Raw genomic sequence first — 27,747 nt, 5'->3', positions numbered from 1 at the left:
TCTACCACCCTTTGCAGAAACTTTTGCTGACTCCTGAACATAACTATGTGAGTAAATCCAGATAAAATCACAGAGGAGTCAAGCAACCAACCCTAAGAATTGTGAGGAATATTAAATGGATATTTTCAGTATATGGGATGCAATCAGTTCAGTTCACTTGCTCAGTCGTGTCTGATTCTTTGCGACCCCATGAACCGCAGCATGCCAGGTCTCCCTGTCCATCACCAACTCTCGGAGTTTACTCAAACTTACGTCCATCGAGTCGGTGATGCTATCCAATCATCCCACCCTCCGCCGTCCCCTTCTCCTCCCACTGTCAATCTTTCCCAGCATCAGGGTCTTTTCGAATGATTCAGCTCTTCACATCAGGTGACCAAAGTATTTGAGTTTCAGCTTCAACATCAGTCCTTCCAATGAACACCCAGGACTCATCTCCTTTAGGATGGACTGGTTGGATCTCCTTGCAGTCCAAGGGACTCAAGAGTCTTCTCCAACACCACAGTACAAAAGCATCAATTCTTCAGCACTCAGCTTTCTTTATAGTCTAACTCTCACATCCATACATGACCACTGGAAAAACCATAGCCTTGACTAGACGGACCTTTGTTGACAAAGTAATGTCTCTGCTTTTTATTATGCTATCTAGGTTGGTCATAACTTTCCTTCCAAGGAGTAATCGTCTTTTAATTTCATGGCTGCAGTCACCATCTATAGTGATTTTGGAGCCCAAAAAGATAAAGTCAGCCACTGTTTCCACTGTTTCCCCTGTTTCCCCATCTAATGGGGTGCAATAGATAACTGAATCACATGCTGAATAAATGCTACACAAAGAAATAGGAAACTGCCTTGAAGGAAATAATCTTTTGAAGGTTTTGCAACCCTTCTTCTCACTTATTTCACTTGGGAAGATTTCTTCCCCCTAGTCTGCTGTCCACGGCTCCGTTTCACATCCTGGGGAGGTTTTGTCATCTATGAGCACATATACCCACTCATGATTAATGGGACATTCAAAACATTTTAAAAACAGGAATTAGAATATAACTTTTCAAAAATAAAAATACAGAATTTGTAAGATACAGGATGAGTATCCTAAAGCATCCTTCCAAATACAGAGGTTGATTTTTTTTCAATGTGTTACTTTATTTGCAATGGAGCCTTTCTAGTTTTGTTACCAGTGGGCTTTCTTTACTTGGTGAGGTGAACTGTCAGCCAAGGTGAGGTGAAGAATGGCTATGGTAAAGGCACCAGCAGGCAGCAATCACTTTACACTTTGCAAAGGGCACAACTACCTGCCAGGGCTGGAGCCAGGAAAAGAATCATAACACAGCTTCCAATCTGAGTATCTACAGAGTGTCAGCCAAGGCCAGTGCTTGGACCTACACTGCTACTATCCAAAAATAATTCTGTCATACACTCATTTTTAACTCCTATGTCCAACTCAAATCACCATAAATAATTTTTAAGTGTATATTTCACATCCCTATTTTTTCCTCTTCTGTAGGGGAAAAAACCCACTTTGATAAAGGAGAAGCAGTTGAACCAAAGAATCTGTAAACAAAAAGAAATATGGCCCCATATCTATAGTGTTGATGAAAATGTATAGATCACAGTTGGGAATGGGTGGTTATGACTAGTGTGAGTGTGTGCTTAGTTGCCCAGTCGTGTCCAACTGTTTGTTATTCCATAGACTGTAGCCCAGGCTCCTCTGTCCATGGGATTCTCTAGGCAAGAATACTGGAGTGGGTTGCCATTCCATTCTCCAGGGGATCTTCCCAACCCAGGGACTGAACCCATGTCTCCTGCATTACAGGCAGATTCTTCACCAACTGAGCCACAAGGGAAGCCCCGGTTATGACTAGGTTTGAAATTAAATAGATGATCCAGCCCCACCTGATTTTAAGCAAAGGACCTCTATGATCAAGACTACACATTTAAGTTTGCATTTGGCTGAGAGCCCTGTGGTAGCTCCTTTCCAAATATGTTCCCTCCCCACCCCCACAATGAGCCTCATCTCCTGTTTATGCCTTGTCTGATCCCCTCCCCTGGAATCGTTTTTTTTTTTCTCTCCTTGAATCTTGAACAGTCCTATGCTTGCTATTGATCAATAAAATGTTACCAAAAATGATGTTACATAACTTTCAAGGCTAGCTTCTGTTTTATTTATTTTTGGCTGTGCTCCGTCTTCATTCCTGCATGGGCTTTTCCCTAGTTGCAGCAAGCAGGGATAACTCTCCGTTGCAGCACACAGATGGATTCCCATTGCAGTGGCTTCTCTTGTTGTGGAGCACGGGCTCTAGGGTACATGGGCTTTAGTAGTTGCGGTTCCTAGGCTCTAGACCACAGGCTCAGTAGATGCGGCCCACGGGCTTAGTTGCTCCAAGGCCTGTGGGATCTTCCCGACTCAGGGATCTAAACTGTGTCTCCTGCATTGGCAGCAGATTCTTTACCACTGAGCTACCAGAGAAGCACCAAGGCTAGCTTCTGCCTTGGACTCTTAGAAAGCTGACTCTGACAAAATTCAGATCAACTGGCAGAGGGATGAGCAGACACTCATTTGCTGATGCAAACAAAAACCATTGATATGATCCACTGACTTAGACTGACTTACTAAAAATTGTTGAAGTGGCCATTGTTATCCAGTGTAAACTTGACATAGATCTCACCCAGTGGAGCTTATGAGCATAAGTGGATGAGCTCCCACTCCTGGATATTTATGATATGTGCCACAGACTGAGACTACATATATATATTATATACTCTTGAGATTTGTTTCTGTTATTGGAATGGAACTGGGAGTTTAGTTCAGGTTTGCTCAGTTAAATACAGGAAACTTCCCCTGGATTTTATCAAGTCTTCTTAAAACATACATCACAAGATCTTGTAGAAAGTATCACTATTTTTTACCAGTGAGCAAGTGAAAGTCACTCAGTCATGTCCAACTCTTTGCTACCCCATGGCCTATACAGTCCAAGGAATTCTCCAGGCAAGAATACTGTAGTGGGTAGCCTTTCCCTTGAATTATCCATAAGAATGGGCTTCCCAGGTGGCACTAGTGGTAAAGAACCTGCTTGCTAATGCAGGAGACAAGAGATATGGGTTCAATCCCTGGCTGGGGAAGATCCGCTGAGAAGAAAATGGCAACCCACTCCAGTATTCTTGCCTGGAGAATCCCTTGGAGAGAGGAGCCTGGAGAGTTATAGTCCATGGGGTTGCAAAGAGTTGGGCACAGGAGCCTGGAGAGTTACAGTCCATGGGGTGCAAAGAGTTGGACACAACTAAAGCAACTTAGCATGTACACACACATCCAAAAGAACTCTAAGGTGGCTCAACCTCCACCAAGTACAGAATTTTACTGTTCTTTGAATGAAGGGAGTATGTAATTCAATGAGGCTTCTAACATTAGGTGATCTGAAGTAGGAGGTACCAGAATAATCCAAATGATTAATCCATCTGCCTAGGTGAATAGATTTGTAACCTATGTTCTCCTTGTTCTCCTTTGGACCTTCTCCTCCAAACATTTCCAAAGTCCCCACTCCACTGATCACTCATTAACTACAAAAGAGTAAGTGGACTTTAATAGAGAATCTGGAGAACACTTCAGATTTTAGTGACCACTGATACTGGTACAATTTAATATTATGCATATAAGAATAACAGGTGCTTAATATTTAAAATGTTCTTCCTGAAGGAAAACAATAATAAGAGCACCTCATAAAGTGTGCCATCTTAGAAGCATTTTTGTCATCTAATCAAACCAAAGAATTGATGCTCTCAAATTGTAGTGCTAAAGAAGACTCTTTAGAGTCCCTTGGACAGTAAGAAGATCAAACCAGTCAGACCTAAAAGAAATCAACCCTGAATATTCATCAGAAGGCCTGATACTGAAGCTCCAATACTTTGGCCACCTGATTCAAAGAGCTAACTAATTGGAAAAGACCCTGATGCTGGGAAAGACTGAGGGCAGGGGGAGAAGGGGGCAGCAGAGGATGAGATGGTTGGATGGCATCATCAACTCAATGGACATGACTTTGCGCAAACTCCAGGAGATAGTGAAGGACAGGGAAGCCTGTCGTTCTGCAGTCCATAGGGCTGCAAAGAGTAGGACATGACTTCGTGACTGAACAACAACAATCAAACCTCTCAACCTTTCTTCGAGCTTACAGGCAAAGTGGTGTCTAATTTTTTAGAGAAAAAATTAAATGATATCAGGAGGAAAACGAAGTCAGACAAATTAAGAAAGAATCCTCTGGTTAAATAATTGGCGCACACTCTTCAAAAACGTAATACCACAAAAACAGGTAGAGGGTTTATTTTCTATTTATTCTCCAATAAAACAGACAACCATAACAACAAAGGCATGCATGACTTTTTATTGAGCTATTTCTCCATAAAACCAAGACAAAACTTTTTTGACAACTGTGGAAATTTGCATATGGGCTAGATATTAGGTGATATCAAATTACGAAGTTTCTTAGATGTGATTTAATTTCTAATGTGGTTGCACTGGAGAATGTCTTTGTCTTTATTTAGCCAAGAGACAGACAGCATAGAAAGAGAGCAAAATGTTAAGTTACTCATTTCTTGGAGGAATGGACATGGGCGTTCACTGAACTATTCTTCCAGCTTTTCACACCGCGATGGTGCAGCCAAACGGTTCACGGTACGACAGAATGGGAAGCAGTTTTCAGATGGCACTACGTCAGGGGTGCCGAGAAAGGAGAGGAAATACTATTCCTGGATTAATTCAACAACCACTACCCAGAGACCGGTACAACCAGAGGCGCGCCTCAAAAACAGCACACTCAGCTCCCGCGCCTCAAAGCCTCTCCATTCCTCCCAGGGAGCAGCAGTTTGGTGGGACAGACTTCCTCTGAATTCTCCAGGGCAAAGGAAGAGTACCGAGCAGCATTTCACCAGAGCGCCCGACGCCAGGGACTTATGTTCACACCCTGGGCCATTGTAACCCCGACGTATCCCCACCCTCCGTTTTCTATAGACTCTAAAAGGAAAACGCGCATTTCTTACGCGAGAGCAAAAGAACTCTCCAAGGTTTCTTCTTTCCTTCCTAGCTCTGTGCGGAGTGCAATAAGTAAATCCCTCCCAGACTGCCTCGAGGCCGGGCATTTACGCAACTTGAAAATAGGGCTAGGAGAACAAATAGGAGCGCGTCTTAAATCGAAATCCTTCCCGAAGTCGGCCACTACATCGACTCACCCCGGCTAGGCGCAACTGTAAATTGCCTACCTAGCACCCCGGTGCGTGACAGGCAAACTGATGGCGAGGATTCAGAGCGCGCGCCCGGACCACCGCGCAGGGCTGGGGGCAGATCCCCGCAGCCCTCCAGCTGGGTTCGGGGCCCGCGCGTGCGTACGAGGGAGCTAGCGAGGGGCTCCCGGGCGCGGCGCGTGGTCTGCGCGCGCCCGGCTGTGCGTGTGGCTGCGGGAGGCTGCGTGTGCGCGCAGGGAAGGACAGTCTGCCGCCCGCCCGCGTCGGAGCAGGGTGCACGCCCTGCGCGGGAGGTAAGTGTGGGCACGGGCTCTAGGGAGGTGCGGAAGCCTTGGAGAGCCCACCTCACCGCCCCCACTTTCCGGGTTGGGTGGCGGGCTGGGTGGCGGGCGTGGCCCTAGGGCCCGCTCCTTCCGCGCCGCGCCCTCTTCAGGGACACCCGGGCCGGGGCGGCTCGGCCGGGAGGCGGGCAGGGCGGTGCCGCCTACTCCTCAGGCCCTCTCCCGGAGCGCGGCTTGGGTGGAACCGCGATCAGCCGAGCCCTGGGGCTCTGGCCTCCGCGACATTCAGCTGCCCCACCGGGTGAGCGCGGGAGATGGGGCCCCGTGGGGCTGTGGGCGACATCGCGGAGCGCCGGGCTGCGTGGTGGGGCAAGGCCGAAGCTAGAAGGAGCCCGCTGTCCTCCCTGACCTGCCCCAGGGCGCAACCCACCCCAGCCCGTCGCCTTGGGCCGCTCCGGTGGCACATTCTAGGAGCAGCCGGTGGCTCGTTGGCCCAGTCGGCGGGGGAGGAGACGGGACGGTGTTTCGGTGTCGGATTCCCCAGCCGGCCTGGGGTAATTCATCGCCCAGACTCTGGGGAAGGGCCCAGGAGCCGAATTGTGGGAGGGTTGTCCCTCCTGGGGAGGGATTGGGAAGAATATGGACCTAAGAAGGATGGGCGGGCGAATTGGCCAGAGGAAGGAGGAAACCTCAAGGGGCTGGGGCTATGTGATTTTTAAGAGGCGGTCTTAGCAAGCCTACAAGTCATCTTAAAGGAAACCTTGAAGGTGTAATGGAGCCTCACTTTTTCAAGCAGTAAGTAATGATACCAGCAGGAAGCAGGAGTAGCATTACGTAGTCCTTCTTTCTCTTCCACTTCTCACTGCTTTTCTAGGAGGGAAATTTGCAAAGCAGAGATGGTTTTCTTTCCTCTCTAGCGTTTAGGAGGTGGCTGCTTTGTCAGCCACAAGTTGTTTTCTTCTTTTTTTTTTTTTTTCTTTCTGTATTTAGAGTTAAGGAAAATTTGAGTTTGCAGTCCTCAGCTGAGAACGGCTTTGTGTTTTGACCTTTTTTACCCCAGTCGGCTTAGACAGAGGTAGGGAGCTGAGTTTTTGCTCTCAAAATGTGTTGATAAAAGCATACGTTGAACCTGTATCAGTGTAGAGAGAGGGACTATTTACTATTTAGAAATAAAAGTCTAGGACTCTTTTTTTCTCCTAAACAGAAAGTTCATTCAAACCAATGGTTGTTAGGTAATTTCAGTCCTGAAAGTAAAGCCTGTTATCTAGACAGTTCAGTTGCTCAGTGGAGTCAGACTCTGCGATCCCACGGATCGCAGCATGCCAGACTTCCCTGTTCTTCATCTCCCAGAGCTTGCTCAAACTCAGTGTCCATCAAGTTGGTGATGCTGTCCAACCATCTCATCCTCCGTCATCCCCTTCTCCTCCTGCCTTCAATTTTTCCCAGCAGCAAGGTCTTTTCCTATGAGTCCGCTCTTCTATCAGGTGGCCAAAGTATTGGAGCTTCAGATTCAGCATCAGTCCTTCTGGTGAATATTCGGTACTGATTTCCTTTAGAATTTACTGGCTTGATCTCCTTGCTTTCCAAGCGACTCTCCAATACCACAGTTTAAAAGCATCAGTTCCTCACTGTTCAGCCTTCTTCACAGTCCAACTCTCACATCCATACATGACCACTGGAAAAACCATTGCTTTGACTAGATGGACCTTTGTTGGCAAAGTAATGTCTCTGCTTTTTAATATGCTGTCTGGGTTTGTCATAGCTTTTCTTCCAAGGAGTAACCATCTTTTAATTTCATGGCTGCAGTCACCATCTGCAGTGATTCTGGAGCCCAGGAAAAGAAAGTCTGTCACTGTTTCCATTGTTTCCCCATCTATTTGCCATGAAGTGATGGGACCAGATGCCATGATATTTGTTTTTTGAATGTTGAGTTGTAAACCAGCTTTTTCACGCTCCTCTTTTGCTTTCATCAAGGGACTGTTTAGTTTCTCTTCGCTTTCTGCATAAGGGTGGTGTCATCTGCATATCTAAGGTTATGGATATTTCTCCTGGTAATCTTGATTCCAGCTAGTGCTTCATCTAGCTCAACATTTTGCATGATGTACTCTGCACATAAGTTAAATAAGTAGGTTGGCAACAGTCAGCCTTCATGTACCCCTTTTCCAACTTGGAACCAGTCCATTGTTCCATATACAGTTCTAATTGTTGCTTCCTGACCTGCATACAGGTTTCTTAGGAGGCAGGTAAGGTGGTCTGGTATTCCCATCTCTTTCAGAATTTTCCATGGTTTGTTGTGATCCACACAGTCAAAGGCTTTAGCATAGTCAGTGAAGCAGAAGTAGATGTTTTTCTGGAATTCTCTTGCTTTTTCTATGATCCAGTGGATGTTGGCAGTTTGATCTCTGGTTCCTCTGTCTTTTCTAAATCCACCTTGAACATATGGAAGTTTGTGGTTCACGTACTGTTAAAGCCTAGCTTGGAAGATTTTGAGAATTACTTTGCTAGCATGTGAGATGAGTGCAATTTTGTGGTAGTTTGAACATTCTTTGGCATTGCCCTTCTCTGGGATTGGAATGAAAACTGAGTCTTCTTGCCACTGCTAAGTTTTCCAAATTTTGAGTGCTGGTATATTGAGTGCAGCACTTTCACAATATTGTCTTTTAGGATTTTGAAGTAGCTCAGCTGGAGAAGGCAATGGCAACCCACTCCAGTACTCTTGCCTGGAAAATCCCATGGATGGAGGAGCCTGGTGGGTTGCTAAGAGTTGGACACGGGGTCCCTGGGGTCGCTAAGAGTCTGACATGGCTGAGCGTCTTCACTTTCACTTTTCACTTTCATGCATTGGAGAAGAAAATAGCAACCCACTCCAGTGTTCTTGCCTGGAGGATCCCAGAGACGGGGGAGCCTGGTGGGCTGCCGTCTATGGGGTCACACAGAGTTGGACATGACTGAAGTGACTTAGCAGTAGCAGCAGCAGCTGGAATTCCATCACCTCCACTAGCTTTGTTTGTAGTGATCAAGACAGTGGCCAAATATAAATCCAGATGAGAAGCATGAAGTGATTGGAGAGCAAGGAGAAAGAAGAGAGGATCAAAGCTTTAACAGAAATGAAAATAATGTTGATAATAGGTATAGAGCATTAATTTTATGAATTTTTAAAACATTTTATTTTGTTTTGGGATGTAGCTGATTAACTATGTTGTGATAGTTTTAGGTGAACAGCAAAGGGACTCAGACATACATATACATGAATCCATTCTCCCCCAGACTCCTCCCTCAAGCTCCTCTCCCATCCAGGCTGTCACATACCATTGAGCAGAGTGTTCCTTACAGGAATAGGTGTTTGTTGCTTATCCAGTTTAAATATAGCAGTGTGTATATGTTGATCCCAAACTCCCCAACTATCCCTCCCCTTACCCCGCAACCATAAGTTCATAAAACATTAATTTTAGATGTTATCATGCCCAATGTTGTTAAGTTATGACTGAAATATATTCTTTTTCTGTTCTTCTGTTCAGTGGTTTATGGCAAATCTTGTAATTAAAGCATGGAATATGGAAAACAAAACACTTCAGCTGGTACTTTAGTCTCATGTGAAATTCTACAGGTAAGCCCATATTATTTTAATTGAGAAATTATCCATATTGGTTAAAATTGCATATAATAGTGTCCTTTATAAGATTTTAAGGATCATTTATGAGCTGCAAGTTTTGTTATATATTCTAATATATTTCTTTCCCTAAAAGATTCAAGGAGTTGAGTTAAGCTCAATTAAACCATTTAAAAAGATATATGTGTGTGTGTAAAACACCATGGTATTTCAGGAAAACATAGCTATATATACTAAATTTAGTGGTCATATTCAACTCAAGATTGGACTCAACTCTCTTTATCCCTAAAAAAATACTCCAATGACTATTTCTGTCTTTTTCTTCCCTTTCACATGATTTGCCTTGTCTCTGTACCCAGTCTCCAGCTCTGTTCTGTTCACTATTGGATAATACAGGTAGAACCCCATTTTAGGAAATGCCTTTATCCCTTCTGCCACCATATAATGTCCAGGCCAAATACGCTTTTCTGTTGCATCTCTAACAGCTATCATTGCTCATCCCTGCTCACTGTGTAGTAGGTACCCACACTACAGCTTCATGAATGAGATTCACAATGGGAGAGTCAAACAGGGTACTTTTAAATGGCCTGGCACAACAGATTCAAGAGTTGCAATCTGTTTAATAGCAGACTCTTTGGCAAATATCTTTTTTGAGACTGTGAGCATTGATTTTGTTTTAGTAAAATGTTGCGTATAATAAATGTTGATTTGCTTTTGCAACCAGAGCTTTTGATACATTGTGAATTAGAAGAGAAGGGAAGGCATGGTAAAGTTAGAAGTGACTTGTAGGGGGTCTTCCTCCATCTTCTCCAGGTGGGCTTTGCTCATAATGTTCAGGCTGAAACTTGGAGTTGTGAACCTTCCTCTACACTCTGCATTGTGTCTGAAATTTGAGGGCCAGGCAGCCCAGTCTCTATCATAAGTCCAGCGTATTGAATGAATGAATGAAATACATTCAAATAGCTAAGGATAAGGGAAGCGGTAACTTGGTTTGACAGACAAGAGTGACAAGAGATCTGTTAATACTCCTCATCTAGGGCCACTATGGGAAGAAGTATTAACTAGAGCAGCTTTCACTGTCTATTCCTCCAATGAGTGAAGCTCTAACAAAACAGAGACAGGCAGCCAAGCTGTCAAGTCAGCCTTGGTGCTACTCTGCTTGGCTTGCTACTCAGTCTTTGCTACACTTCCAGTTTTCCTAGCTTTTCTGGACCTGGTTATCCTGTTGCTTCTTCCCACAGGCTACTTTGTCATGTGACTCCCTCAGACTGCCCATCACTCAGGGCAGAGTTGTGTCAACTTTTTTGTACACTTTGCTCCCTGCACCAGAATCTAGAAAGGCTGTGAGGTTGGACTCTTCTACAGGCGCTGTGCTCTAGAGAAGGAACATAGCATTTAGAGTTGAACCTGAACTTGGGTTCCAGGTCCACCTGTTCTTGGGCTGCACTGGTCTCTGAAAAAATGACATGGTGACACCCATTTTACCATGTTGTGAAATGTGCTTTGTAAATTGCTGTAGACAGATAAATACTTAAGCCCAAAAGTCCACTTAACCTTAAAGCAAACAAACCCTGCTGACAACATTGTAAATCAACTATACTTCAATTAAAAAAATAATTTAAAAAATGTTTTAAACCCTGCTTAAAATTCTAATATGTATTGCATATTACAAAAAGTACACTCTGTGTGTGTATATACACTCTGTATATACACTCTGTGTGTGTACAGTTGCATATAGGGCAGAAGCAAAGAGAAAATTGCAAATGAAAAGCAAAGAGAAATTGCAAATGAAAAGCAAAGAGAAAATTGCATATTGGCAGGTCCTGCTTTTGACTGCTCTTCATCTTTCTCAGCCTAAAGATCCTATACTCCATAACCGCAGAAATCTGTAAAATACAGATGTCCTCCATCTGCAGTTCTAGGGCTCCCTCAGATACCAAAATCCATCACAAGTCCTTAAAATGCCATAATATTTGCATATAATCCATGCACATCCTCCATATACTTTAAATCATCTCTGCTGCTAAGTCACTTCAGTCGTGTCCAACTCTGTGGACCCCATAGACAGCAGCCCGTCAGGCTCCCCCGTCCCTGGGATTCTCCAGGCAAGAACTCTGGAGTGGGTTGCCATTTCCTTCTCCAATGCATGAAAGTGAAAAGTGAAAGTGAAGTCACTCAGTTGTGTCCAAATCTTAGCAACCCCATGGACTGCAGCCTATCAGGCTCCTCCATCCATGGGATTTTCCAGGCAAGAGTACTGGAGTGGAATGCCATTGCCTTCTCCAAATCATCTCTAGGTTACTTCTAATACCTAATATAAATGTTATATAAAATATAACATTTAGTTATGTTATTTGTAAATTCAAGGTAAATGATATGTAAATAGTTGCCAGTGCACATGGCAAATTCAAGTTTTGCTTTTGGGAACTTTTTGAAATTTTTTTTTTTTTAACATTTTTAATCAAAAGTTAGTGGAGCCCATGGTTGTAGAGCTCTGTATTCCCTTCTATTCTTATTCCTACACTAAAATACCTTGTTTATAAATAGTACATGCCTTTTTAAAATATGTTTTTAAAAGCCCAGGTGTCTTTTACCTCAATAGGCAGGAGACTGGAGGCTTCTACTCTAATGAGGCTGGAATGAAGGGCATTCCTCCCACACATCTGAGTATCTGAAGCTGGTACTGCTGCCACCAGCAGGGGGTGCAGGGGCAGAATGGGGAAATGTTAATGAAGCTTTAGGTATTTATACTCACTGTCTACCTAAAACTGTATAACAACCACAGAGTTATGCTTAATATGAATGGTTTTCTTAAACTCATTGTAATTCAAATCCATTCTTAAAAATGGAACAACTTTAAACTGTTATGCAAAATGAAACCTTTTCTATATCCTACATTTTATTTTATTTTTAACATTTATTTATTTATTTGGCTGTCCTCAGTCTTAGTTAATGGCATGTGGGATCTAGTTCCCTGACCAAGGATCAAACCTGGGTCTCCTGCATTGGGAGTGGGGAATCTTAGCCACTGGACCACCAGAGAAGTCCTCTATATACTACATTTTAAACATGAATAGCAAAATTATGGAATCTTGAAGTTGGAAGGGACCTTAGAAGTTATCTGAAATAACTTAAAACTCAGTAAGGAATTAATCTTTGAAAATTTCTGCCTATTGCTTCAAGATTTCTGTTGGTAAGGAGCAGCCCCTTCTAGTACAGTCATCTGTACTGAATCTTCCCACTGATTTTTATCCCTGGGCTTCCATCTGCCTCCCAGAGTTACACTGATGTATTGTTCAAAGTATCTAAAAGCATCTATCATGGTCCTTCTAAGCTTTTGTTTTCCCCAGAACAAAATATGCCCCAGTTCCTTCAGCCACTACTTCATACAGTCCTTATTATGGGAGATGATAAACCCTTAACCTTCCTCTGCACTAAATCTAACTTGTCAGTTTTCCTTTTAAAATGTGGCTATAGGATTATGATCCCTTTTGCCCAGACTTTTCCCTGTTTCTTGAACCTAAGAGTATATTAGAGGTTTTAGTGTGTGTGTGTGTTTTGGTGGGACACATGGTATTTAACTTGTAGAATTTCTGTAAGCATTGTCATTCATGTACAAGCACTTGGGGAATGCTTTCTGTCCTAGAGATTGGGGACTCAGAGCTATAAAAATGAACATTGTCTCTGTTCTACTGTTCTACTGGAACTAGACAGGGCCTGAAAGGTATCTGGCCCACTCTCTTCAAGATTCTAATGAGAGAAGCAACGCTCAAAATTCAGTAACTTGTCCCCTTCTTCAGCCCTTGGAACTAGAATCCTTGTGTTCTCTATCCAGTTACTCCTTTACATCATCACCTTTCTTCATATTGAGTTCATACTCAACTCAAACATTTAAGTCTTCTTAACTTTGACTGCTGTTAAAATGCTCTCCCATCCTCTCTTGTACAGTTGGTTTTTTGAACTCTTGACACAGATCAGTAAATTTGTTGTCACCAGATTTCATCTTGCTTTGGCTCTATTCTAACCTGTTAAAAGTTTTTTAGATTGTAATTATATCTTCTAATGAATATGCTATTTTTCCCCTGCTTTCTTCTGTCTTCAAAATTAAACATTATCTTTCAGCTTTTGCCTTTGTTTTTGCATTCACAGTTCTCTGATGAACATACATTTGTAATTAGAAACATTTTATATGTTTTTTAAATAATTAAATTAATTTTCACTTTGCAGAAAATAAGCAATGTTTTTGCACCCCAGGAAAGAATATCAGATTATTTTGGCTTAAATAATTATACCATTGCCATAATGCTCTTTTCCATTTCCCTGGAACCCTTGTATTTGACCTGATCCCTCTACCCATGCCTCCAGTTTATTTTCTTGTACCCAGCATGTTTCTGATGCAAAATGAAAGGTCCATACCTGCATGAATTGTTAGTTATTCTTTTTGACTGTTATTAATAACTCACATGTCAGGGTTTGAGAATAGGCATCTTGAGTCTTGCTATATAAAGATGGTAAGGCTGTGATGCCACTTTACTCTTTCTCTCAAGGTTCAGTGGTTAGAAGAAGTTTCACCCCGCTCAGGGTAGCTCTGGTCATGAGGGTTGCAGCAGACGCCCTAGGATAGGAAGGGCAGTGGCCAGGAATGTGAGGTTTGGAGTTCAATTTGATTTTGGTTCTACCTGTGTTTGTACCTGTGTTTACCTTTGTTTATAGCCTGTGACTTTGGGCAAGATATCAACTCTCCCTAAGCCTTAACTCACCTGTTAAATGTGAACAGTAACGGTCCTAAAAGCTCCTTAAATCGTGGACTCTCTTGAAGATGACATGACTTAGTGCCTGGTGCTCTTCCCATAGTTGGGACACCCAGGGCCAGCATATCATGTGGACACCTGCCTACATCGATTGCGCATGGTATCTGAATAAACAGATAACTGATTGAACTGCCAAGCTATTTTTACCTTTCTGTTGGAGTATGGTGTGCAAAAAGAAAAGTGTACAAGTTAGAAGATAAATTATTACAGTGACCACACCTGTAGCCACCATCTAGATACAGAAATAGCACATGGCCAGCACCCCTAAAGGTCCTCTCCAGACTCTCCGAATTGTATTTCCTCCCTCTCCCCGGGGGTTACCACTGTCCTGAATTCTAACACCATAGATTACTTCTCGGAGAAGGCAATGGCACCCCTCTCCAGTACTCTTGCCTGGAAAATCCCATGGATGGAGGAGCCTGGAAGGCTGCATTCCATGGGGTCACCGAGGGTCGGACACAACTGAGCGACTTCACTTTCACTTTTCACTTTCATGCATTGGAGAAAGAAATGGCAACCCACTCCAGTGTTCTTGCCTGGAGAATCCCAGGGATGGGGGAGCCTGGTGGGCTGCCGTCCTTGGGGTCGCACAGAGTTGGACACAACTGAGGTGACTTAGCAGCAGATTACTTCTGCCTGCTTTTCTGCTTTGTGTAAACAGCATCATAACGTCTCTTCTTCGGGCACCTGGCTTCTTTAGCTCACATTATGGTTGAGAGATTCTCCATGGTGTCATGGGAGGTTGTAGTTTGTCTTCATTTTGTATAAAGTGCTATTCTGTACATTTCTTTCTTTCTTCTATCACGGGTTGTTTCCAGGTTGGGGCTGTCGTGAGTAGTGTGCTGTTAAGAACTTCCATGGACATTTTTGGGTGTCCTTAAACGGTCATACACATTGCTGCCTGTTCTCCCTGAGCTATAGTGGCCGTGTCATACTTGGTTGCATCTCAGTGAAGATTTTTCAATTTCCATTAATTGAACCAGTTTGTTCAGCTTGTTGTTTTTATTTCAACTATTTAAATGTTTATTTGTTAAATTATTAAAATTAGTTTCACAATTCAGTGAATATAAGATGTGCTAGGACAGCATTTCCTGAAGTGCAAAATTCTAGTCTTGCCAGAGGCTGTGAAATTTAAAATAGGTTCTTTGTTCAGATAAGTTTGAGAAACGTTGTACAACATATCCTCTTCTCAGAAAATGTACATTAATATATTAAGAACTCTGAAAACTCTCCAAATGTACACTTCTGTGTGTAAAATTGATAGCTGGTGGGAAGCTCTGTGCAGCCTAGGGAGTTCAGCTCGGTGCTCTGTGGTGACCTATGAGAGTGGGATAGGGAGTGGGAGGGAGGTTGAGGAAGTGACAGTCTCTAAGTCATGTCCTTCTCTTTGCAACCCCATGGACTCTATGGTCCATGGAATTCTCCAGGCCAGAATACTGGATTGGGTAGCCTATCTCTTCTCCAGGGGATCTTCCTGACCCAGGAATTGAACCGGAGTCTCCTGCATTGCAGGTGGATTGTTTACCAGCTGAGCTAAGGTTGAGGAGATAGGAGATATATGTATACTTATAGCTGTTTCACTTTGTTGTACACCAGAAACCAATACAATTGTAAAGCAACTGCTGCTGCTGCTGCTAAGTCGCTTCAGTCGTGTCCAACTCTGTGCGACCCCACAGACGGCAGCCCACCAGGCTCCCCTGTCCCTGGGATTCTCCAGGCAAGAACACTGGAGTGGGTTGCCATTTCCTTCTCCAATGCATGAAAGTGAAAAGTGAAAGGGAAGTCGCTCAGTCATGTCTGACTCTTAGCAACCCCATGGACTGCAGCCTACCAGGCTCCTCCGTCCATGGGATTTTCCAGGCAAGAGTACTGGAGTGGGGTGCCATTGACTACACCCCAATAAAAAAATAGTAATAATAGTTTGAATAAAAAAAATCATTTGAATGATTTCCAGCCTTTTTGTCACAGCCCTTTTGAGGTTCTGTAACACCTGAAGATAAGACACAGATGCAGCCATCTTTGGCTGCCATAAAGTCCTATGCTTAATAACTGAGACGCCAGTTCCTTCTCTGAGGATGGTGTTTTCATTGGATATTTAAAGCATTTGCATTCTTAATAATCTAGAAGCTGACAACTGTTTTGTCTTTGGAGGTTTTCTGGGCTTTTCTATTATTTGAGATTTTTCTTCAGCTATGGGCTGTAGCCCACCAGGCTCAGGGTCCTCTGTCCATGGGATTCTCCAGGCATGAGTACTGGAGTGGGTGGCCATTTCCTTCTCCAAGGGATCTTCCTGACACAGGGATTGAACCTGCGTCTCTTATGTCTCCCGCTTTGGCAGGTGGTTTTTTACCACTAGCACCCCCTGGGAAGCTGTTGTACCTCAACCACCAAATCAACAAGTAATTACTGGTAACCTGCTGTGTACTCAGCATTGTGCTAGACTTGTGAGACAGAGAAGATGGTTTGCTTAGTGTAAATTATTTAGAGTCTAGTTGGTGAATGCCTGTACAGTTAATACAATCACAAGTTTATTTTTTAGAAAATGGAAAGTATTTTAAAATTATAAATATAATTTATTTCTTGACAGTGAAAAGTGATATTATTATTTAAGAAGTCAGTAATAAAATCATAGTATCCATGTTGGGCCCTTTTGTGTTTTTCTATGCATTAATGTTTTAGGTTTTTCTTTCTGTCCCTCCCCTTGGGCATGGGGTTTAGAACAGTGTCAGTGTTCATCAAGCCTCCTGCCCAGCCTTCCTAAGTTGCCCCAGCTGTCACGGTATGAGCTGCTTCCAGAGCTCAGGCGAGGCCAGCTGGATTTCTGCAGCATTACAGTATGGGCCTTTGTCTGCATGGCTGGATGTCATTTACCTTCAGAAACTGCTGAGTGCCCCAGTGCTGACTGGTTAATTCATGTTCCCCACGTAAATCTCATGCTTGTTTTATATCTGGAAGAAGACGCTTTTGAGAAGTTAACTTCTCCAAGGTCACGCAACCATTAAGTGCCGCAACCAAGATGGGAGGGTGAGCCATCTAATTGCATTTTTGTTATTTTTTTTTCCTGTTTTGATAAATTTGAAATACAAAGAGCACTATGAATATAAGAGTAAACCTGCATTTCTATCACCCTGGGTTAACAACTGCTAATACTTTATAGTATTTGTGTCTAATCTACTTTTCCCATGTCTCCCACAGGCCTCCTTCATTCTTTCATAGTAACACCCACACTGCTTAGTGTGGAAGGTGTTCCTTTAAAAAACAGTTTTATAGCTGCTTCTAAAAACTCGCTCTTTCTTGTGTACAGTTTACAACTGTTTATCTAAATGGTATTATATATGGTGTATATATAATGGTGTAATCATTCAACTTGTATTTTTACTCAACATTGTAATTTTGAGAACTGTTCACATGAATACACTATGTGCAAATCTAGTTCATTTCTTTTAATTGTCTTGTCGGATTCCACTGCAAGACACACAGGTTTTATTTTATCTATTATCTTTTGTTCATTGTTTAGTCGCTAAGTCATCCTTATTGGGTTTTTGTTTTTCATTATTTTCTGTTTTATCTTATTATTCCTTTTATTTTCTTAGTAGTAACATTGGAATTTTTTGAACTTCTTGTACTCAGATCATTTATTTTCAATCTGTTTTTTAAAATAGTGAAAGTGAAAGTTGCTCAGTTGTGTTTGACTCTTTGTGACCCCATGGACTGTAGCCCACCAGGCTTCTCTATCCATGGAATGCCCCAGGCAAGAATTCTGGACTGGGTTGAAGTGAAGATTCTCTTCTCCAGGGACCAAACCTAGGTCTCCCACATTGCTGGCAGATTCTTTACCATCTGAGCCACTATCTGTTAATGCTGATGAAAGAAGACAGACTGAAAAAAGTCTGCATAACATATTATTTCATCTATGTGCTTTCTGGTAAAGACAAAACTATAGGGATGAAAAAATCAGTTGTTGCCTGGGGATTGGGGGAAGAATTGATTACAAAGGAACACTAGTAGATTGTTGTGTTGGAACTGTTTGGTATCTTGATTGTGTTGGTGGTTACATGAGCATCAAAACTTACAGAATAGTACAATAAAAATGATGAACTTTATGTAAACTATATGCCAGTGAAAATATATCATATAGATACAAAAAATATATAAAGTAATACTACTTTTTTTGAAAAAAGTACATTATTTTTAAGTTAATTTTCCGTAAGGATTGTTTTAGTTATACCCAGTGCATTCTTATATGCAGCACTTTTTTAAATGGGGAGGGAAAAATTTTATTTTCCTTGTTTTGAATTGTAATGTATTCAAGTATCCTGCTGCTGCTGCTACTAAGTCGCTTCAGTTGTGTCCGACTCTGCGCGACCCCATAGACAGCAGCCCACCAGGCTCCCCCGTCCCTGGGATTCTCAAGGCAAGAACACTGGAGTGGGTTGCCATTTCCTTCTCCAATGCATGAAAGTGAAGAGTGAAAGTGAAGTCGCTCAGTCGTGTCCGACTCTTAGCACCCATGGACTGTAGCCTACCAGGCTCCTCCGCCCATGGGACCCTCCAGGCAAGAGTAACTGGAGTGGGGTGCCATTGCCTTCTCCGTTCAAGTATCCTAAGAATCAAAATAATATTTAAGATATGTATAAGTAATGATGTAATATAACAATATAATATTACAATTACTAATTATAATATTAGTGGTGGTGGTTTAGTCGCTAAGTCATGTCTGACTCTTGCAACCCCATGGAGTATAGCCCCCCAGGCTCCTCTGTCCATGAGATTCTCCAGGCAAGAATACTGAAGTGGGTTGCCAGTTCCTTCTCCAGGGGATCTTCCCGACCTAGGAACTGAATCCGGGTCTCCTGCATTGCAGGCAGATTCTTTCCCAACTAAGCTATCAGGGAAGCCCCATAATATTAGTAATTAATTGTTATTAATACTACATTGTTACTTAGTAATATTGCATTGTTAATGTAAAAGTAATATTACAAAGTAATACAAAGTTGGATTGAGTAATCTAACCAAGTGATAGCAAGTAGTGTAAGGAAGTAATACAAAAAGGAGTGCTCTCACCTTTCTTTCTTCTCTACCCTGTTCCTTTCTGTTCTCTACCCTGCTCCTCTCTGTTCTCTACCCTGCTCCTCTCTGTGTCTTGACTTTGTTTTTCTTATGTACATACAAATGTTTGCTTTCTTTTTTCTTCCTTTCTAACACAAAAGTTAACACATTATAAACATTGTTCTATACTTCCTCACTTATATATATTCCGTGTCAGTACTTAGAGAATATGGGCTTCCCAGGTGGTTCAGTGGTAAAGAATCCACCTGCCAGTGGAGGAGCCACAGAAGACACAGGTTCGATTCTTGTGTTGGGAAGATGCCCTGAAGGAGGAAATGGCAGCCCACGCCAGTGTTCTTGCCTGGAGAATCCCATCGACAGAGGAGCCCAGTGGGTTACAGTCCAAAGAGTCACAGAGTCAGACACAACTGAGCACAAGCATGCGCAGACAGGATATTGAATACAGTTCTCTGTTATGTAGTAAGCCCTTTTTGTTTATCTGCTTTACATATAGTTGTTTGTATCTGCCAATCCCAAACTCCTCATTTATCTCATATCCCTCTTCCTCTTTGGTAACCCTAAGTTTGTTTTCTATATCTGTGAGTCTGTTTCTGTTTTGTAAATAAGTTAATTTGTTATCTTCTTTGAGATTCCACATATAAATAATGCCATGTGGTATTTGTCTTTCTCTGACTTCACTTAGTGTGATAATCTCTAGGTCCATTCAGGTTGCTGTAGTTAGCATTATTTTATTCTTTTTTACGGCTGATAACTTTCCACGTTTTTTTTTAATTCATTCATCTTTTGGTGGACATTTAGTTTGCTTCCATGTCTTGACTATTGTAAGTGCTGTTATAAACACTGGGCTTTAGGTATCTTTTCAAATTAGAGTTTTTTTCTGGGTCTATGCCAAGGAGTAAAGTTGCTGGATCATAGTGTAACTCTATTTTTAGTTTTGTGAGGAAGCTCCATGCTGCTTTCTATAGTGGCTTTAACAATTTGCATTCCCACCAACAGTGTTGATTCCCTTTTCTCTACACCTCTTCAGCATTTGTTTTGTATAGACTTTTTAATGACCTGTTGAAGTGATACCTAATTGTAGTTTTGATTTGCAGTTCTCTAATAATTAGCAAAATTGAACATCTTTTCATGTGCCTATTGGCCATCTGTGTGTTTTCATTAGAGAAATGTCTATTTCAGTTAAGTTCAGTTCAGTCGCTCAGTCGTGTCCGACTCTTTGCGACCCCATGAATCGCAGCACGCCAGGCCTCCCTCTTCATCACCAGCTCCCGGAGTTCACTCAGACTCACGTCCATCGAGTCCGTGATGCCATCCAGCCATCTCATCCTCGGTCGTCCCCTTCTCCTCCTGCCCCCAATCCCTCCCAGCATCAGAGACTTTTCCAATGAGTCAACTCTTCGCATGAGGTGGCCAAAGTACTGGAGTTTCAGCTTTAGCATCATTCCTTCCAAAGAAATCCCAGGGTTAATCTTCAGAATGGACTGGTTGGATCTCCTTGCAGTCCAAGGGACTCTCAAGAGTCTTCTCCCAACACCACGGTTGAAAAGCATCAATTCTTTGGTGCTCAGCCTTCTTCACAGTCCAACTCTCACATCCATACATGACCACAGGAAAAACCATAGCCTTGACTAGACGGACCTTAGTCAGCAAAGTAATGTCTCTGCTTTTGAATATACTATCTAGGTTGATCATAACTTTTCTTCCAAGGAGTAAGCGTCTTTTAATTTCATGTCTGCAATCACCATCTGCAGTGATTTTGGAGCCCCTCAAAATAAAGTCTGACACTGTTTCCACTGTTTCCCCATCTATTTCCCATGAAGTGATGGGACTGGGTGCCATGATCTTCGTTTTCTGAATGTTGAGTTTTAAGCCAGCTTTTTCGCTCTCCTCTTTCACTTTCATCAAGAGGCTTTTTAGCTCCTCTTCACTTTCTGCCATAAGGGTGGTGTCATCTGCCTATCTGAGGTTATTGATATTTCTCCCAGCAAATGTCTATTTAGGTCTGCCCATTTTTGGATTGGGTTTCCTTTTTTTGTTATTGAGTTGTGTGAGCAGTTTGTGTAAATTGGAAATTAAGCCCTTGTCAGTTGCATCATTTGCAAATATCTTTCCCAGACTTGGGTTTGTCTTTGCATTTTGTTTACAGTTTCCTTTCTTTGCAAAAACTTGTAAGTTTAATTAGATCCCATTCCTTAATTTTTGTTTTTATTTCTTTTGCCTTAGGAGATAGACCTAAGAAAATATCGCTACAGTTTATGTTAGAGACTGTGTTGCCAGTGTTCTCTTTTAGGAGCTTTATTGTGTCATGTCTTGGGGTTCCCTTGTGGTTCAGCTGGGAAAGAACCCACCTGCAATGTGGGAGACCTGGGTTCAATCCCTGGGTTGGGAAGATCCCCTGGAGAAGGGAAAGGCTACCCACTCCAGTATTCTGGCCTGGAGAATTCCATAGATTACAGTCCATGGGGTTGCAAAGAGTTGGACATGACTAAGCAACCTAACCTGCCTCTTGAGAAATCTGTATGCAGGCCAGGAAGCAACAGTTAGAACTGGACATGGATCAACAGACTGGTTCCAAATAGGAAAAGGAGTACGTGAGGGCTGTATATTGTCACCCTGCTTATTTAACTTATATGCAGAGTATATCATGAGAAACGCTGAGCTGGATGAAGCACAGCTGGAATCAAGATTGCCAGGAAAAATATCAATAACCTCAGATATGCAGATGACACCACCCTTATGGCACAAAGTGAAGAGGAACTAAAAAGCCTTTTGATGAAAATAAAAGAGGAGAGTGAAAAAGTTGGCTTAAAGCCAACATTCAGAAAATGAAGATCATGGCATCTGGTCCCATCACTCCATGGGAAATAGATGGAGAAACAGTGGAAACAGTGTCAGACTTTATTTTGGGGGGGGCTCCAAAATCACTGCAGATGGTGATTGCAGCCATGAAATTAAAAGACGCTTACGCCTTGGAAGAAAATTATGACCAACCTAGACAGCATATTCAAAAGCCGAGACATTACTTTGCCAACTAAGGTCCGTCTAGTCAAGGCTATGGTTTTTCCAGTAGTCATGAAGAATTGATGCTTTTGAACTGTGGTGTTGGAGAAGACTCTTGAGAGTCCCTTGGACTGCAAGGAGATCCAACCAGTCCATTCTGAAGGGGATCAACCCTGGGATTTCTTTGGAAGAAATGATGTTAAAGCTGAAACTCCAGTATTTTGGCCACCTCATGAGAAGAGTTGACTCATTGGAAAAGACTCTGATGCTGGGAGGGATTGGGGGCAGGAGGAGAAGGGGACGACCAAGGATGAGATGGCTGGATGGCACCACTGACTCGATGGACGCGAGTCTGAGTGAACTCCGGGAGCTGGTGATGAAGAGGGAGGCCTGGCGTGCTGCGATTCATGGGGTCGCAAAGAGTCAGACACGACTGAGCGACTGAACTGAACTGAAGCAACTTTAACTCACTTTTATTTAAGTCTTTAAGCCGTTTTGAGTTTTATTTTGGTGTATAATGTGAGGGAGTGTTCTAATCTCTTTGTTTTACATGCAGCTTTCCAGCTATCTCAACACAATTTGCTGAAAAGACTGTCTCTCCTCCATAATATATTTTATTCTTGCTTCCTTTGTCAAAGATTCAACGACCATAGGAGTATAGGTTTATTTCTGGCTCTCTATTCTGCTTCATTGATTCATATATCTGTTTTTGTGCCAATGCTATGTTGTTTTGATTATTGTCACTTTGTAATATTGCCTGAAGCCTGGGAGGGTTAAGTCTCCAGTTTTGATCTTTTTCCTCAGGATTGCTTTGGTAATTCTCTGTCTTCCGTGAGTCCATATAAATTTTAGGATTATTTATTCTAGTTCTGTGAAAACTGTCATGTGTAATTTAAGAGAGATAACATTAATTCTGTAGATTGCTTTGGGTAAGTATGGTCATTTTAACAATATTAATTCTTCCCATCCAAAAGCATGGGCTTTCTTTTTATTTCTTTGAATCAGCCTCAGTTTCTTTTATAATGTCTTATAGTTCTCCATATGTAAGTCTTTAACCTCCTTGGTCAAAGTTCTTTTGCTTGTTTTTGATGCGATTTTAAAAGTTACACTGTCAGTGTAAAGAAATGCAGGTCTCCCGCATTGCAGGCAGATCCTTTACCAACTGAGCCCCCAGGGAAGCCCAGTATAAAGAAGTGCAGCAGATTTCTGTATGGTAATTTTGTATCCTGTTACTTTACTGAGTTTGTTTATCTAGTAGTTTTTGTGTGGAATCTTTAGGGTTTTCTATATATAGAATCATGTCATCTGCCTATAATGGCAGTTTTACTTCTTCCGTTCTAATCTGGGGGCTTCCCTAGTGGCTCAGATGGTAAAGCATCTGTCTGCAATGCAGGAGATCTGGGTTCAGTCCCTGGGTTGGGAAGATCCCCTGGAGAAGGAAATGGCAGCCCAGTCCAGTATTCTTGCCTAGTAAATCCCACGGACCACGGAGCCTGGTAGGTTACCGTCCGTGGGGTCGCAAAGAGTCGGACATGACTGAGCGACTTCACTTTCACTTTCACTTTTCTAATCTGGGTACATTTTGTATCCTTTTCTTGTCTGACTGCTGTGGGTAGAACTTCCAATACTATGTTGAATAGAAGTAGTGAGACTGGGCATCCTTGTCTTATTACACATGTTAGTGAGGCATGGCTTTTAGCTTTTCACTGTTGAGTATTATGTTGACTGTGGGCTTGTAATAAACAGTTTCTATTATATTGAGATGTGTTCCCTTAACACCCACTTTGATAAGAGTTTTTGTCATGAATGGATGTCGAATTTTATCAGATGCTTTTTCTGTATCTGTTGAAATGATTATGTGGTTTTCTCTTTTCTTTTGTTGATGTGGTATATCACATTGATTTGTGTACATTGAACCATCCTTGTGACCTGGGGATAAATCCAATATGATTATATTGTATGATCTTTTTCTTGGATTTGATTTGCTAATTTTTGTTGAGAATTTTTGCATCTGTATTCATCCAAGATATCAGCCTGTAATTTTCTTTTTTTGGTATCATCTGGTTTTGGTATCAGGGTGATATGATGACTTAAGTTCTTTATATGTTTGGTAGAATTCCCCAGTGAAGCCACCTCTGTGTTCTGAATTCTTAAATAAAATGTTATATAGCCTGTGTCAGTACTTTCTTTTTATAGCTGAATAGTATTCCATTGTATGAATTCTCAGTTAACATTATCATACCTAACAAAATCAGTAATCCTTTTTGTATCACCTAATATCTTGATTGTCTTCAATTTCTCCAAGATCCAGTCTGGGATCATACATTGCATTTGTGTACATTGCCTTAATCTTCTTTACTCCAGAGTCATTCCTTGTTTTATGGGATTGACTAGCTGCAGATACCATGCTAGTTATCACAGAATACCCCACCTCCTGGGTTTGTTTGAGTGTTTCCTTGTGGAGTTCTTAGCTTTTTCTTCTGTCCTCTGTATTTCATATAAATGTGATTAGATTCCTGTTAAACATTTTGGCTAGGATGTACACTTCACTGTATCTCATTGGGAAACATACAATATGTATTTCATTATTTATAATGCTGAGATTAATGATTGAATGAGAGTTTGAGTCCTCCATTGTGAATTTTATCTTTTTTCAGTCCTTACAAGTAAGAAGTAATCTTTGTTGTATTACTTTGGTACCATACAATGTCTAATTCTCTGTCAATCTTTTGTTTGATGATTAAAACACTGATTGATAATCATTGCCTTAATGCAACATAATAATTTTCTTATTCTGTCACTCTACCTACATTCATAATTGTCATTTTTCTATAAAGAAGAGCTTTTCCTTTTTACTTGAAGCTATCTGCCTCTCCTGAACCATAGATCACTCTTTGAAACCAAAACAACAATAATCAAAATTTACTTGTCTTCCCCCCCAGTAGTTTTTAAGGAAAGGGTTGATGTTATAGCTGCCTCCTTGAAATTGAAATCGCTGGCATTCAGTTGCAGGTATTTTGTAATTACCACTATGGTGTTGTGTTTAAGTTTATAGATTAAACAAAAGTTGGGTTTGTGAGAGTTTTGAGCTTCCAGACAGGTTTCTTTTTTTGTTTGTGTTTTTCATGTTTTTGTAATTAAAAAAAATATATATATTGCATATATATTGTATTATATATTTATATCTATTATATATATATATATGAAAATAATACTGTGTTCAGACTGGGGCCTGTGTTAAATTGAATTTCAAATTTTAGAGACAGCTTATATAACCTAATATGATCAGTTTTTTAATTAATGTTTTCATGTGGTCTTGAAAAGAATATTCCTATTCTTTTTAATTGAATGAAAAGTCCTAAATCAAGACTATTAGTACTATTAATAATGTTATTTGAAACACTCATATCCCTATTTTTTGTCTGCTTGATCTATTAGCCATTTCGAGACATTTGTTAAAAATCTATTAGGATTATAGATTTTTCCATTTGTACTCACGCTTTTCAGGATTTATTTATATATTTTGAGCCTATGTTTCTATCTTTATGTAGCTTCATGATTGTTAAATTATCTTTTTGGATGGTTCCTTTTATTAGCAACAAAATCTCCTTGTCTCTTTTTTCAATTAATTTATTTATTTTTAAAATCTGGTTTTGGCTGTGCTTTGTTACTATGTGGGGTTTTCTGTAGCTGTGGTGAGTGGGCTACTTTCCAATTGCAGTGTGCAGGCTTCTCAGTGTGGGGGCTTCTCTTGTAAAGCACAGGCTCTAGGCTTGAGGGCTTCAGCAGTTGCAGTACATGGGCTCAGTAGTTGTGGCTTCCGTGCTTTGGGAGCACAGACTCAGTAGTGGCTCACAAGTTTAGTTACTCTGTGGCTTGTGGGGTCTTCCTGGACCAGGGGTGGAACTCATGTCCCCTGCCTTGGCAGGCAGATTCTTTACCACTGAGCCACCAGGGAAGCCTGCCTTGTCCCTTTTAAATGCTGCTCATTTAAAATACATGATGTTAATAAATAACTACAGCAGATTTCTGATGGTCATTTTCCTGATTTTTAAAAAATTTCCTAATTTTTAAATTTTTGTGTTGTTTTGTTTTAGGCATGTGTCTTATAAGCAGTATACAGCAGAATTTTAAGCCACTCTGAGAGTCTCTGTTTTTGAGTAAGTGAGTTTACATTTATATTTACTCTGATGATACATTTAAATTTAGTTTTGCTATTTTTTCTTATGCTTTTCTATTTGCCATGCATTTTCTCCGCTTTTTTTTCCTCCTCTTCTCCTATCCTCTGTTGAACTATTAGCTTGCTTTGTTTCTTTTATTTCTTAATCTGTGTGGAAATGTATATGTTCCATATCTGTTCTTTCACTGGTCACTCTGAAGGGTTAATATGCATTAAGTGAAACTTTCTTTACAGCAATCATGTCATTTTTATATAGTATTTTGGATTCACTTGTTAATCACACCTAAAAGTACTTTTTGTGCTCTCTCTTTTACTCTGTGTATCTGTTAGTTTTCATTATCTTTCAATAATCTCCTTATTTACTTTTGTTTCTTGCATTCCTTTCCTTCCTCCTGAGTTCATTTTTCTTCATACTAAAATACATTCCCTTGATACTTCTTTTAGCTAGAGTTTATGTACTTTATAAGTCCTGACCTGTTTCAGAATGTTGTTATTTCATCTTCATTTCACCTGAACTCTCTAACATTCACCTGTAAATTATGTACAATAAAGCCAGTTGGCCCACAGTGTAGGGTTATTGGGGGTAACTAATAATATTGGTTGAAACACTTTATAAACTGTTTTGTGTGTATATATAATGCTATTATTATTAACTAATATACCTCCTGAAAGTGAAAGTGCTAGTCGCTCAGTTGTGTCCGATTTTTTGAGATTTTATGGACTATAGTCCACCAGGCTCCTCTGTCCATGGAATTCTCCAGGCAAAGTACTGGAGTGGTTGCCATTCTCTTCCCCAGGGGATCTTCCCAACTCAGGGATCAAACCCAAGTCTCTGGCATTGCAGGTGAATTCTTTACCATCTGAGTTACCAGGGAAGCCCAATATATATCCTATTAGAGTTATATTAGAATTACTGTGTTTTGAATAGATTTTAAAAAGCATCACTTACTGTATTGAGATCATATTTACTAAGATAAAAGAGAATAATACCTACTAGAAATACCATGAATTGTACTTGCTCACACCTTGGGAGAAGAGCAGCTAGGATAAGATGAAATTAGGGGTCCTAACTAGATCCAGACATCCTGGAATGTGAAGTCAAGTGGGCCTTAAAAAGCATCACTACAAACAAAGCTAGTGGAGGTGATGGAATTCCAATGGAGCTCTTTCAAATCCTGAAAGATGATGCTGTGAAAGTGCTGCACTCAATATGCCAGCAAATTTGGAAAACTCAGCAGTGGCCACAGGACTGGAAAAGGTCAGTTTTCATTCCAATCCCAAAGAAAGGCAATGACAAAGAATGCTCAAACTACTGCACAGTTGCACTCATCTCACACACTGATAAAGTAATGCTCAAAATTCTCCAAGCCAGGCTTCAGCAATACGTGAACCGTGAACTTTCTGATGTTCAAGCTGGTTTTAGAAAAGGCAGAGGAACCAGAAATCAAATTGCCAACATCTACTGGATCATCGAAAAAGCAAGAGAATTCCAGAAAAACATCTATTTCTGCTTTATTGACTATGCCAAAGCCTTTGACTGTGTGGATCACAATCAACTGTAGAAAATTC

General features: G+C 41.3%; 1 protein-coding gene across 7 annotated transcripts in view; it reads left to right on the top strand.

The window, feature by feature from the left end:
- Window positions 1-5,441: 5,441 nt before the first annotated feature.
- B3GALNT1 (beta-1,3-N-acetylgalactosaminyltransferase 1 (globoside blood group)) overlaps window positions 5,442-27,747 on the top strand; it is a 32,221-nt gene continuing 9,915 nt past the window's right edge. For 2 of the 7 annotated variants that reach the window (XM_040248021.1, XM_040248001.1), the window contains exons 1-3: window positions 5,641-5,808; window positions 9,026-9,114; window positions 26,096-26,158. The gene's annotated coding sequence lies outside the window, so the exon portion shown is untranslated. Of the gene's footprint in view, window positions 5,520-5,640; window positions 5,809-6,261; window positions 6,303-9,025; window positions 9,115-26,095; window positions 26,159-27,747 lie in introns of those variants that run through there. The other 5 variants (XR_005722396.1, XM_040248013.1, XR_005722393.1 and 2 more) reach the window with 4 other exon arrangements.

This window comes from Oryx dammah, unplaced genomic scaffold, assembly GCF_014754425.2.
Source record: "Oryx dammah isolate SB20612 unplaced genomic scaffold, SCBI_Odam_1.1 HiC_scaffold_2, whole genome shotgun sequence".
NCBI lineage: Eukaryota > Metazoa > Chordata > Mammalia > Artiodactyla > Bovidae > Oryx > Oryx dammah.
The sequence above is the reverse complement of the archived record's forward strand: the minus strand, read 5'-3'. Positions and strand labels throughout refer to the sequence as shown.